The sequence below is a fragment of the Hordeum vulgare genome, chromosome 1H (genome assembly GCF_904849725.1).
Source record: "Hordeum vulgare subsp. vulgare chromosome 1H, MorexV3_pseudomolecules_assembly, whole genome shotgun sequence".
NCBI lineage: Eukaryota > Viridiplantae > Streptophyta > Magnoliopsida > Poales > Poaceae > Hordeum > Hordeum vulgare.
Window position 1 is genome coordinate 266598654 of NC_058518.1, and position 15411 is coordinate 266614064.

Here is a 15411-nt window from a genome sequence, read left to right on the forward strand (position 1 = left end):
TTTCCAACACATGAATCATTGGACAATTAGGAGGATATGATGAACACTGAAAGCTTGGATTGAATCCATCGGAGAAGAAAATAAGAATGAAGAATGATGAACTGTAAACTCCTGATAATCTTCACAAAGAAACACCGGATACCACACACAAGAGAAGATAGCGGAAGCAATAGTGAGAAGAAAGGCACTTGGATGATAATTAAACCATTGAAGAAAAGGGCGGGAGGGCGTGGAAAAACAAAGACAACTTGGGATAGATGAGACGACCTCGAGAAAGAAATGGGAGATTGATCTTGCAAAATTGGAGAGGATTGAATTCGCTTGAAAAGAAGCACACCGGTTGAAAAGAATTGATAAGACAACTGAGCAAAAGAATCAGCATTCCCATAAAAAATATGAGAACACTGATGACCCACAAGTATAGGGGATCAATCGTAGTCCTTTCGATAAGTAAGAGTGTCGAACCCAACGAGGAGCAGAAGGCTCTGATAAACGGTTTTTAGCAAGGTAATAACTGCAAGCACTGAAAGTAGCGGTAACAAGTGATGGTGTAGTGAGGTGAAACGTAGCAAGCAAAAAGTAACAAGTAACAAGTAGTAGCAACGGTGCAGAAAGTGGCCCAATCCCTTTTGTAGCAAGGGACAAGCCTGGACAAAGTCTTATAGGAGGAAAACGCTCCCGAGGACACACGGGAATTGCTGTCACGCTAGTTTCATCATGTTCATATGATTCACGTTCGCTACTTTGATAGTTTGATATGTGGGTGGACCGGCGCTTGGGTACTGCCCTTACTTGGACAAGCATCCCACTTATGATTAACCCCTCTCGCAAGCATCTGCAACTACGAAAGAAGAATTAAGACAATGTCTAACCATAGCATTAAACTAGTGGATCCAAATCAGCCCCTTACGAAGCGACACATAGACTGGGGTTTAAGCTTCTGTCACTCCAGCAACCCATCATCTACTTACTACTCCTCAATGCCTTCCTCTAGGCCCAAGTATGGTGAAGTGTTATGTAGTCGACGTGCACATAACACCACTAGAGAAAAAACAACATACATCATATGAAAATACCGAACGAATATCAAATTCACATGACTATTATCAGCATGACTTATCCCATGTCCTCAGGAACAAAAGTAACTACTCACAAAGCATAATCATAATCATGATCAGAGGTGTAATGAATAGCATCAAGGATCTGAACATAAACTCTTCCACCAAGTAAACCAACTAGCATCAACTACAAAGAGTAATCAACACTACTAGTAACCTTACAAGTACCAATTGGAGTCGTGAGACGGAGATTGGTTACAAGAGATGAACTAGGGATTGGAGAGGAGATGGTGGTGATGAAGATGTTGATGAAGATGCCTCCCCTCCGACGAGAGGAGTGTTGGTGATGACGATGGCGACGATTTCCCCCTCCGGGAGGGAAGTTTCCCACACAGGATCGTCCTGCCGGAGCACTAGATTGGATCTGCTCAAGTTCCGCCTCGTGGCGGCGACGAAACCATGAAAAAGCTCCCGATTAATTTTTCTGGAACGAACCCCTTCATATAGCAAAAGAGGGGGGCCAGTGGGCCGTCAGGGATCCCATAAGCTTGCCATCCGCCACCAGGGGGTGGCGGTGGCAGGGCTTGTGGTGCCCTGGTAGCCCCGTGTGGTACTTCTTTAGCCCAGTATTTTTTATATAATCCAAAAAAATTCCACGTAACTTTTCAGGGCATTTGGAGATGTGCAGAATAGTGGACTAACATTTTCTCCTTTTCCAGTCCATAATTGCAGTTGCCTGAATTCTCCCTCTTCAAATAAACCTTGCAAAATAAGAGAGAAAGGGCATAAATACGGTACCTCAAAGTAATATAACAACCCATAAAGCAATAAACATCAACATGAAATCATGATGCAAAATGTACGTATCAACCCCCCAAGCTTAGACCTCGCTTGTCCTCAAGCGAAAACCAAGTTCCATAAACATGTCCACATGTCGAGGGACGAAGGTGTCGATAAAACATAATACGAACATGAGGGCATCATGATCACACATAGGACAACAATACATCATAAAGATTCTTATGGGGAAGTAACAATTCCTTCACAAAGCAAAGCATGAAGCAGAAACCTTATCGAGAAGTAACCAACAACAGTCCAAAGTCATTGAGGCAATTGCAATTTATCACAACATCAGAAAGAGTCAAATAAGAGCTTGTAAGGCAAATCCACATACTCAATCATCTCTTTTGTTTTCCACAATTTTTACAACTCACGTGGTACTCATGGTGTCAAAGTTTCAGCTGGACACAGAGGAAGATAGGGGCTTATAGTTTTGCCTCCCAACTATTTACCTGAAGGGTAAAGTCAACAATAATAAAGCATAAGTACTCAACTCCAAGTTGATATATGAATATAGATCTTTCTCAAGCATGTGACGGTAGCCAAGACAAAGGCAAAAATAGGGAATTGGTGAAGATCACCATGACTCTTACAAAGGGCAAAAAGTAAAGGTACAAGATAGGCCCTTCGCAGAGGGAAGCAGAGGTTGTCATGCGCTTTTGAGGTTTGAATGCGTGTCCTCTTAGTGCGGAGGAACGTCACTTTATATTGCCTCCTGTGATAAAGAACTTTATTATGCAGTCTGTCGCTTTTATGTCTTCCTCACCACATGTTCGTACAAAGCTTATTTTCCACACACTAATAGATCATACATATTAGAGAGCAATTTTTATTGCTTGCACCGATGATAACTTACTTTAAGGATCTTATTCAATCCATAGGTAGGTATGGTGGACTCTCATGGCAAAACTGGGTTGAAGGTTTATGGATGCACAAGTAGTATCTCTACTTGGTGCGGGAGTTTTGGCTAATATGAGGTGGAAGCAATAGTCACATGCTAAGGGATCTCTAATCATATAACATTGTTTGGAATCAAGCAAACACAATTCATTATCTTGTCTTCCTTGTCCAACATCTACTCCTAAGCATGTAATAGTCTGGTGAGTGCTCACAATTGTAAAAAGTGTCCAAGATGATATATTTATATGTGAACCTCTCTTTCCTTATTACTTCTTATTAATTGCAACAATGACTAAGGTCTATGTTGATTTATTCTCATCAAGTTTCAATCATCATACGTGTCATATGTGAAGTCATCATTTTACATAAGATCATCTCATGATCTTTCATGCTATCTTTCTTTTCATAGTTTTGATCATGGCACAAAACAAAGCCCTTGACTAAGATACTCTTTATTATATAACTCTTGAGCTCGAATACATCGGGGGAGAGACAAAAGCAAAAGATTCAAACTAAATACTAAAGACTTATTCCTCTAAGAGAAGAAATAAAAACTGAAAAGGAAAGAACTAAAACAAAGGTAAAAGCAAAAGATATAAAGGTGGTACGATACCAGGGCAACTCCCCCAAGCTTGGTAGAAGCCAATGGGATTGACCATACCCATGCTTAGTTGTCTTCCTTTGGTGGTGATGGTGGGGGTGTTGTTGAAGCAGTCTTCAGCTTGTCTAATTTCCACTTGAGCAAAATGTTCTGCTCCCTTAGATCGTCATATTCCTCCTCAAGTTTCAACACTCTATGTCAAAGTTCCTGCTTACTCTCCTGCAAGAAACGAGAAGGGATAAACAAGGTCTTAGCCTTCTTCCTATGGTCAGGGAGGCTTGACTTCTTGAACTCCACATGAGTGCGTCCAGGTTGAGGTAGAGGAGCCTCCTCTACATTGCAACTCATTTGTTCCTTCCCCTTGGGCTCATAGTCCTCTTCCTCATCAGTTGTCCAGCCCTATGGTTCCAAGTCCACATAGACCTTGGGGTTAGAAAGGTAGTCAGCCACATAGCTCTCCCCCTCTGAATCCTGAGAAGACATCTTGACCTAGATTTGCGGCAGACAACAGGCTCGAAACGAAAATAGAGGAAAACTGCGTGATACGGAGATCAAAACCTTTGGGCGAATATCTATATTGATTTTTTCTGGACCAGAAGGAGTGCTTCGGAAGAAAACAAAGTCCGGGAGGCACACGAGGTGCCCACAAGCCCTCCCTCCACCACTAGGGGGTAGGTGGCCGTTTCCAAGCTTGTGGCGCCTCGTGCGCTCTCCGGACCTCTTTTTATTTGTCTAGTTTTCAAAAAATTCCAGAACGGAGGAAAATTCCTATTGGAAACGGATCGGAGTCCAATTTCTTACCAAAAGAGATACCTCTTCGTTTTCAGGGTCTGAAACAGGCTGATAAACATCCCTTATGTACTCATGTGGAGTTATGACATTGATGATATTGGTCTCAACATTTATGGGAGTACCAGAGATGTAATGCTTGATTCTTTGCCCGTCTACCACTCTAGGAAAATTTCCTTCTGTGTTATTGATTTTGATGGCACCGGAACGATATCTTTCCTCGATAATGTAAGGACCTTCCCATTTAGAGAGAAGCTTGCCTGCGAAGAATCTCAAACGAGAATTGTATAGCAGGACATAATCACCTACATTGAACTCTTGTTTCTGTATTCGTTTGTCGTGCCATCTCTTAACCTTTTCCTTGAACAACTTGGCATTCTCATATTCCTGGGCCCTCCATTCATCTAATGAGGTGATATCAAACAACCACTTCTCACCGGCAAGTTTAAATCGAAGTTGAGCTGTTTGATTGCCCAATAAGCTTTGTGTTCCAGCTCAAGAGGTAAATGACAGGCCTTACCATAAACCATTTTATACGGTGACATGCCCATGGGATTCTTATAAGTAGTCCTATAAGCCCATAGTGCATCGTCAAGTTTGCTAGACCAATTCTTTCGAGATCTATTGACGGTCTTTTGTAGGATCAACTTGATCTCCCTATTACTCAACTCCACTTGACCACTAGACTGAGGATGATAAGCGGATGCAACTCTATGGTTGACATCATACTTAGCAAGCATCTTGCGGAAAACACCATGAATGAAGTGTGAACCGCCATCAGTCATCAAATATCAAGGGACTCCAAATCTTCGGAAAATGACTTCTTTAAGCATTTTAATAGAGGAGTGGTGATCAGCATTTTTAGTGGGGATAGCTTCTACCCACTTAGTGATGTAATTCACAGCAACTAAGATGTGAGTGTACCCACTGGAACTCGGGAAGGGTCCCATATAATCAAAGCCCCAGACATCAAATGGTTCAATGACAAGTGAATAGTTCATAGGCATTTCCTGACGCTTACTCATGTTCCATATTCTTTGGCATTCGTCACAAGACAAGACAAACTTACGGGCATCCTTGAAGAGAGTGGGCCAATAGAAACCTGATTGCAATACCTTATGGGCAGTTCTATCTCCAGCGTGTTGTCCTCCGTAGACTTCGTAATGACACTTTTGCAAGATATGTCCCTGCTCATGTTAAGACACACAACGTCTAATAACACCATCTACTCCTTCCTTATAAAGGTGAAGATCATCCCAAAAGTAGTGTCTCAACTCAAAGAAGAATTTCTTCTTTTGTTGATAGGTGAAACTGGGTGGTATGTATTTGGCTACGATATAGTTTGCGTAATCACCATACCACGGTGCACTATGTGAAATGCGGATGACATTTAATTTCTCATCAGGAAAGTTGTCATCAATAGGTCGTGGGTCATCAAGGACATTCTCTAGCCTAGACAAGTTATCTGCTACAGGGTTATCAGCACCCTTTCGGTCAACGACATGCAAATCAAATTCCTGTAGCAGGAGAACCCATCTGATCAGTCTAGCCTTAGCGTCCTTCTTCTCCATAAGGTACTTAATAGCAGCATGATCAGAGTGAATAGTGACTCTGGAGTCAACTATATAAGATCTGAACTTTTCACATGCAAACACAACTGCTAAAAATTCCTTCTCCGTAGTGGCATAGTTTCTTTGGGCACTGTCTAGAGTTTTACTAGCGTAGTGAATAAAATTCAACTTCTTGTCAACTCTTTGTCCTAGAACAGCACCAACAGCATAATCACTAGCATCGCACATGATTTCAAAGGGAAAGTTCCAGTCAGGTGGTTGAACAATAGGTGCGGTTATCAAAGCCTTCTTATGTATTTCGAAAGCTTCCTCACAATCCTCATTAGAAACAAAAAGAACATCCTTCTGCAAGAGGTTGGTAAGAGGCCTAGAAATCTTAGAGAAGTCATTAATGAACCTTCTATAGAAACCAGCATGACCTAGGAGACTTCATATACCTCTGATATCTATGGGGCAAGACATTTTCTCAATTGCATCAACCTTAGTCTTATCAACTTCAATGCCTCTTTCAGAACTTTTGTGTCCTAAGACGATACCTACATTAACCATAAAGTGGCACTTCTCCCAATTCAAGACGAGGTTGGTATCTTCGCATCTCTGTAAGACTCGATCAAGGTTGCTGAGGCAATCATCCAAGGAAGACCCATAAACAGAGAAATCATCCATGAAAACCTCGACAATCTTTTAACAAAAATCAGTGAATATAGCCATCATACATCTTTGAAAGGTGGCAGGTGCATTGCATAAGCCAAAAGGCATACGTCTATAGGCAAAGGTACCGAAGGGGCAGGTGAAAGTGGTTTTCTCCTGATCAGATTGTGCAACAGGTATTTGCGAGAAACCTGAATAACCGTCTAGAAAGCAGAAGTGCGTGTGTTTTGATAGCCTTTCTAGCATTTGGTCGATAAACGACAAAGGATAATGATCTTTCCTGGTTGCCTCGTTCAGTTTCCGGAAGTCTATCACCATCCTATAGCCAGTAATAATCCTTTGTGGGATTAGTTCATCCTTATCATTAGGAACGACGGCGATACCTCCCTTCTTAGGTACGCAATGTACTGGACTTACCCAATCACTATGAGCAACAGGATAATTGATTCCTGCTTCCAGAAGCTTTAATATTTCTTTTCTAACGACCTCTTTCATCTTAGGATTTAATCTCCTTTGATGATCATTAACTGGTTTAGAATCAGGATCGATTTTAATCTTGTGCTGACATAGAGTGGGACTAATACCCTTAAGATCATCAAGAGTATATCCAATAGCAGCACGGTGCTTCCTCAGAGTTTTTAGTAACTTCTTCTCTTCATGCTCTGAGAGGAGAGCACTAATAATAACGGGATATATCTCCTTCTCATCAAGATAGGCATACTTAAGAGTATCAGGCAACTGTTTAAGCTCGAGCACAGGATCACCCTTTGGTGGGGGAGGATCCCCAAGCAGTTCAACAGGCAGATTATTCTTGAGAATAGGATATTGTTTTAAGACAATTTTATCTATCTCATCTCTCTCCGCCATATGCATATCATTTTCATGCTCAAGCAGATATTGCTCTAAAGGATTCGTAGGAGGTACGGCAATAGAGGCAAGAGCAACGATTTCATCCCTACCAGACGACTCTTTTTCATGGGGTTGTCTTCCAAACTTGGAGAAGTTAAATTCATGAGACACACCCTCGAAACTAACTGTGACAGTCTGCTTAATGCAATCAATGTGAGCATGGACAGTGTTGAGAAAGGGTCTACCAAATATGATGGTACAAAAGTTATCTTGTGCAGTACCAAGGACGAGGAAAACGCTAGGATACTTTGTCTTACCACACAGGACTTCTACGTCTCTCACAATTCCCACAGGGCAGATAGTGTCTCTATTAACTAGCGTAATGGTGACATCAATGGGTTCTAGCTCAGCAGGTGAAATCTCATCTTTGATTTCATCATATAGAGAATGGGGTATTGCACTAACACTAGCTCCCATATCACATAAACCATGGTAACAGTGATCTCCTATCTTGACAGAAACAACGGGCAAGCCAACTACAGGTCCGTATTTGTCCTTCGCGTGAGGTTTTGCAATTCTAGTCGAGTCCTCACAGAATTTGATAACATGCCCGTCTACGTCTTCGGTTAAGAGATCTTTGATAATAGCAACACTAGGTTCAACTCTAATCTCCTCAGGGGGTGCAAGTGGTGTAATGTAACCCCTACGTATCACAGTTGGAGCTTTAGAATAATCCTTTATCCTAGCAGGGTATGGTGGTTTCTCAGTGTAAGCACAAGGAACAACAGGATCACTAAAAGCAATGACTTTCTCCTCAACTAGATTGTTTTTGACTATGTTGCTTTCTACAGGAGGATGATACTTAAACCACTTCTCTTTGGCAAGATCAACATGAGCAGCAAAAGATTCACATAGAGAAGCGACTATCTCAGAGTCAAGTCCATACTTAGCGCTAAAATCTCTAGAAGTGTTTGTCTCAACAAAATATTTAACGCAATCAAACTGGAAATTCATACCTGACTCCTTACCTTCCTCCAGCTCCCAATCTTTAGAGTTACGTTTGATTCTCTCCAATAAATTCCACTTGTGGTCAATATCCTTCTTCATAGAAGAACTACTACAAGAAGTGTCAAGCATGGTACGATCTTCATGAGAAAGCCGAACATAAAAGTTTTGAGTGATAATTTCTCTCGAGAGCTCATGATTGGGGCATGAATATAGCATTGATTTAAGCTTCCCCAAAGCTTGAGCTATGCTTTCCCTGTCACGAGGCCAAAAGTTATAAATAAAGTTCCGATCACGATGTACTAAATTCATAGGATAGAACTTTTAATGAAATTCCAATTTCAACCGATTGTAGTCCCATGATCCAGTATCATCACATAGCCTATACCATGTCAATACCTTATCCTTCAAAGATAAAGGAAAGACTTTCTTGTTTACCTCATCCTCGGGCAAACCTGCAAGCTTAAATAAACCACAAACTTCATCTACATAGATCAGATGCAAGTCTGGATGTGAAGATCCATCTCCTGTGAAAGGATTAGCCAGCAGTTTCTCAAGCATACCCGAAGGAATTTCATAAAAGATATTTTCAGTAGGTACCTCAGGTTGAGGAACAACTCCTCGTGCTTCCGTTCGTGGTGAAGATACCCCGAACAAACTCCTCAAAGGAACAGTTTCCATAGTGACAAGTGACAATAAATTTCAGCACAGTATATAGATGTTTCCTTACCAATTAACACTTACCAAAGGCGCTTCACTCCCCGACAACCGCGCCAGAAAAGAGTCTTGATGACCCACAAGTATAGGGGATCAATTGTAGTCCTTTCTATAAGTAAGAGTGTCGAACCCAACGAGGAGCAGAAGTCTCTGATAAACGGTTTTTAGCAGGGTAATAACTGCAAGTACTGAAAGTAGCGGTAACAAGTGATGGTTTAGTGAGGTGAAACGTAGCAAGCGAAAAGTAACAAGTAACACGTAGTAGCAACGGTGCAGTAAGTGGTCCAATCCCTTTTGTAGGAAGGGACAAGCATGAACAAAGTCTTATAGGAGGAAAAACGCTCCCGAGGACACACGGGAATTTTTGTCATGCTAGTTTCATCATGTTCATATGATTCACGTTCGTTACTTTGATAGTTTGATATGTGGGTGGACCGGCGCTTGGGTACTGCCCTTGCTTGGCCAAGCATCCCACTTATGATTAACCCCTCTCGCAAGCATCCGCAACTACAAAAGAAGAATTAAGACAACGTCTAACCATAGCATTAAACTAGTGGATCCAAATCATCCCCTTACGAAGCAACGCATAGACTGGGGTTTAAGCTTCTGTCACTCCAGCAACCCATCATCTACTTACTACTCCCCAATGCCTTCCTCTAGGCCCAAGTATGGTGAAGTGTTATGTAGTCGACGTTCACATAACACCACTAGAGGAAAAACAACATACAACATATCAAAATACTGAACGGATATCAAATTCACATGACTATTATCAGCATGACTTATCCTATGTCCTCAGGAACAAAAGTAACTACTCACAAAGCATAATCATAATCATGATGAGAGGTGTAATTAATAGCATAAAGGATCTGAACATAAACTCTTCCACCAAGTAATCCAACTAGCATCAACTACAAAGAGTAATCAACACTACTAGTAACCTTACAAGTACCAATCGGAGTCGCGAGACGGAGATTGGTTACAAGAGATGAACTAGGGATTGGAGAGGAGATGGTGCTGATGAAGATGTTGATGCAGATGCCTCCCCTCCGACGAGAGGAGTGTTGGTGATGATGATGGCGATGATTTCCCCCTCTGGGAGGGATGTTTCCCCGGCAGGATCGTCCTGCCGGAGCTCTAGATTGGACATGCTCAAGTTCCGCCTCGTGGCGGCGGCGAAACCACGAAAAGCTCCCGATTGATTTTTTTTTCTGGAACGAAACCCTTCATCTAGCAAAAGAGGGGGCCAGTGGGCCGTCAGGGAGCCCACAAGCTTGCCATCCGCCACCAGGGGGCGGTGGCAGGGCTTGTGGCGCCCTGGTAGCCCCCTCTGGTACTTCTTTAGCCCAGTATTTTTTATATAATCCCAAAAAGTTCCACGTAACTTTTCAGGGCATTTGGAGATGTGCACAATAGGGGACTAAGATTTGCTCCTTTTCCAGTCCAGAATTCCAGCTGCCTGAATTGTCCCTCTTCAAATAAACCTTGTAAAATAAGAGAGAAAAGGCATAAATATGGTACCTCAAAGTAATATAACAGCTCATAAAGCAATAAATATCAACATGAAAGCATTATGCAAAATGGATGTATCAAACACCTCTTAGAAAAGATATACCATTTGACATCAAAGCAACTCGAATTACCATATTCCAACAAAACAAAGGATGAGGCTTGCAATTAGCCAAAACAAACATATGACAGAGATTATGTTCGATATTTTCGTGGATAGGACCGCACGGGCTCGACCGTACATTGGATTGTCATATTGAAATGATGCTCGAATATGCTCCCTAGGTGTAGGGAACTACAAGGTTTGTCGAAGCATACTGATGACATATATCGAGACTGTCCTCTGTAAAAACAATCATGAACAAATGAATCCACTAGATGTCGAACCCAAACCTCACATCATAAATTTGTTGGAAGATTGTCATATAAGTAACTACCTGAATTAACACCTAAGAACTCCCAAAATTTTCTGGTCATGCAATCGGGTCCACGGATACAAGGGGTAAAATCCATCAGTCAACTCCTAGCAATAACACTACCCATCCAATGTATCACATCCGTCATCACATAACCAAAGATCTCGGAAATTTGTCTATCTCAGATCCTCAAAATCACAATGAGACTAAGTATGGCAGTACCACCGAACTCTCCGCACCAGTACTGGGATGCTGGGCTTATCTCTCCACTACTAGTACTGAAGCAATTTCGAACATCCTCCGACCTCAGATACTAATAAATCTGAATGATAATGGTGTCCTCAAGAATACCCTAGAGCTCAACTCCCCGGAATAAAATCAACACAGCAGGAGGCACCAAGTCATAACTCCGTCACATCGACATCATATAGATTCCAAAAATATCTGCGTGATCCTAAAAAACTTTTGAGTAAGAAGAGGAGTAGAATTAAATTATTACGTCAAGATTCCTCACCAAAGCATAGAAGAGGAGAAAAAATAATCCTACTCTCCGATATATAACTATACTCAAAGTAGTTTTTCACTAGACACGACTCGACCAAGTTCAATCAATCAAGGGGGCTCCTAGGTCGGTACTGCTCTGATACCAACTTGTAATGTCCAAGATGCGATCTATCCTTATTTTGGCGCGAGGGCCTCGACAGGGATAGAAGCGCATCTCATCGTTTTGCAAGAATGGATATCGTTACAAGTACATGTACTGAAGACATGAGTATATGGAATTGGCTTACACTCGCCACAAGCTACATTAAGATCACATAAATACATCAACATATTCAATCACCATGTAGAAGAGCATGGTTCGACTACGGACGAAAACAAATGATAAATGAACAACGTCCATCCTTGCTATCCCAGGCTGCCGGCCTGGAACCCATCCTAGATCGATGAAGAAGAAGAAGAAGAAACTCCAAATAGAAGAATCATCGCGCTCACATAAAAGTAAATCTTAACATGTACCTGCAACTGTTGTTGTAGTAATTTGTGAGCCACTGGGACTTAGCAATCTCATTTCCAAAGGTATCAAGACTAACGAAGCTTAATGGGTGAGGTATGCTTAAGTGGTGAGGCTGCAGCAAGCGACTAAGTATTTATTTGATGTGGCTAACTTACGAGTACAAGAATATGACGGGGATGATCTACACATAATGGACGTGAACTAGTGATGATCAAATGAATGATCCTGAACACCTACTTACGTCAGACATAACTCCACCGTGTGCTCATGTGGGGACCCCGACTTATGCGTCTAGATCGTCGAATGCCCGTGTACAGTGATCCCAGAGATCAATGCTCACTGAACACACAGATACTGAATAACAAGAGTCTTACATCCGAATTTAACGTCTATTACAATAATGGGACCACCAAGGTCAAGTCTTACATAGATAGGGCCTAAAAGTCCAATCACACCATCTTAACTACTAGCGGAATACTTGGTAGAAAACGGGAACCCATGCCATCAGCCTTAACCAACAAGCATTCTGACTGGGAAGCGTCCTAGTTCGCGTGTCCGTCTCCGACGACGAATTCCTCTCCATACTATGGTTACTCCATGTCTGGTCAATAAAATAACCAGTGGCAAGCCAATGAGTACTTTGAGTGTAGTCGCAAACATCCCATGATATGGATGATGCAATTGCTACAGTAATAAAGTAATATGCAACCTTTTCGGAAAGCAAGTTTTACTTAAAAATAAGCATGGTCAATTTCTTGTATGGATATGCATCGTAAACTAGATGGTAATCATAAGAACAGGTTGCAGATATCAACATATCTACTCAGGGTTGAACACCTCAGGTTCGCCCTATATGCCAAGTCACCAAACTCGTCATATCGTCTTTCTCATATAGCATCATTAAACACACACACACACACACACAGTTGGTTTATGCGGTAACGACTGGACGTAGTTTAAGCAGCACCACCCAACTGTCCTTGACCGTGGACACGGCAATTTGAATAGTTTGACACTATGTAGAAGTTGTATGATGTACCGACGAGATCCGGGAAACTTCTGTGTCATCCACGACTCGCGGTATATAACATACCCGAGGTAAGTACCCGATCATTGCGTTTCCCCTGACGACACTAGACAAAGAGTCCACTCGATTGGTACCCAGCCCACATGATGTGTCACATCCCTAAACCTTAAGCTAGATAGCATTGTGCTCATGTCTTCTTTGCATTTGCATCTAAAAAGTTTCAACAAAACCAACAAAGTGGCAAAGGAAAAACTCAAAACCCTAGCCACCATTTCAATTAAAGGAAATTTCAAACTAGTTCAAAATCAATGAACCCAAAATGGCCTCAAGAAATGTTCAAACTTTCTGATAAATCATGAAAGTAAATGAGCATTGGAGAAAACTATTTTCTTGACACTTTAAGCATTTTAAATAAATGCAAAAGCCACTGGTTTCAAAATTTAAATTTGAAATCTGAAACTATAATTTTCCAAAAAATGTTGAAAGTCTTGGAAATGAGTGGGGACATTATAACAAATATTTCAGGAGGTCAAAATTAGTTTTTACTTTTTGTTCTGGAGCTGAAATAATTAGCAAAGCAACAAATAGCAAAACAGAAAAACAAAAACAGAAGAAAAAGGAAAAGTCTTACCTGACGCCCACGCCAGGCCCAGCCCATCTCGCCGCTCGTCCCCTTCCCCGCGCCAGTAGGCAGCAGGAGGTGGCCGCCGCCTCCTCCGGCGCGGCCACGCACCTGCGTGCCTGCCTGGCCGCCGGTTCGCGCTGGCGACGACGGGGATAAGCTCCCCAGAGCCTCCCCTATCCATTCCCTGCCTCGGTTCTCCTCCTCCGCCCGGATCCCCTCCTTCTCCCTGCTGCCGCCATTAGAGCCAAGCTCGAGCTCGAGCTGACCGTGCCCCTGGCCATAGGATCTCCTCCGCGAGCACGCCATTAGCTCCGCCTCATCGCCCTGGTCATCTCTGCAGAAGCCGAAGTCCCCTCGAGCCCTGCAACACCCGCAACGCCGTCGTCTTCCTCCTCCGGCCGCCGGACCTCTCCCATCGATTCGTCGCCCCCAGGCCTCCCCCGAGCCGCCTGAGCCCTGCGCTACTCCCCCTGTGAGCATGCGGTGGTTTTCCCTAAGCTTTCCCCGTCGATCCCCTCCTCTAGCCCTAGTTCCACCGGAGCCCGACGAGCACCGCCGCTGCCGCTCGTCGCCGGTAGCCCTCCGATGTCCAGCTCGTCCTCCCGTGAGCACCAGAAGCTCCAGGACGACGCGTAGATGCCGTAGCAGCTAAGATCTAAGCGTGGATCCCTCTGATTCAAGCCCCCCGACAACGCCCGAGCTTCGGCCGCCGCTCCGGCTTGTCGTCGACGCCTCTTCCGGCGACCCTAGCCTCCCCAGTTGGTCCTGCCAGATCGGCCGCTTCGCGAGCTTGCTGTAGCTGCCATCCGCGTGCGATTTGGTGCTGTGCAGCACCGTCTAGGTCGCCTCCGGCGAGCCCTCCGCCGCGGGTTTGGTCGCCGGCGACCACCCTCCGGTGGCCGTCGACGTGGCCGGCCATTAGGGCCTAATCGCCCTCCTCTGAGTCGCTGACAGAGGGCCCCACGCCTGGTCAAACCCCAATTAGGGGCTGGTCAGCGCGGGATTAGCCCCAGAGAGGCTAACCAGTGGGGCCCCCCTGTCAGGTTTGACCTGCACAGGTCGGCTGACCTGCTGACGTCAGCCTGATGCAATGAATGAAATTTCCAGTATAAAAATAATTCAGGAAATTGCTAAAAATTGCAAAAATCATAGAAATTAATCTGTAACTCCAATGAAAATAATTTATATATGAAAAAGTATCAGAAAAATTCAAGGATTCTGATTATGCTATTTTCAGCTATGTTTGAAAAAGTTACAGAACCCTAAATTGTGAAATAAGGAATAATTCAATTCTTTTAATCACTTTATAAATGGAATTTGCAAAAATATCCAAATTTCATTATAAATGCAATGATCACACACTGCCCTAGATGTAAATCAGTAACATAACATGACATTTCATGCATGTTAACATTAGATTGATCTGAGCATCAGGTCGAATCAATTAAACCGGTATCCGGGAATACCCGTTTGAATTGCTATTCGAGTGTGGTTCAAATCAACTCTAAACCTAAAACATCTTGATTATAATAACTTATCACTTGCATTCTCATGCCAAGCTCATGCATCATTTTGATTGCATATGATTGTTATTGAATGTTGCCATTCATTTCGGTAGGCTCCGCACCCCCGGATTCCACCGAATATCCGTCTGACGGATCTCGTTCCTCCTCTGAGCAACAAGGCAAGCACCCCTTTTGATCATCCCGATAACACCTATGTTCCTGCTCATGCACCTATTTAATGCATTAGGATCAAATGCTTCAACTTCTTTTGCCACGATAGTTGGACCCACTTCCTTTGCATGACTTAACCTTGTCACAGTAAATAGCCGA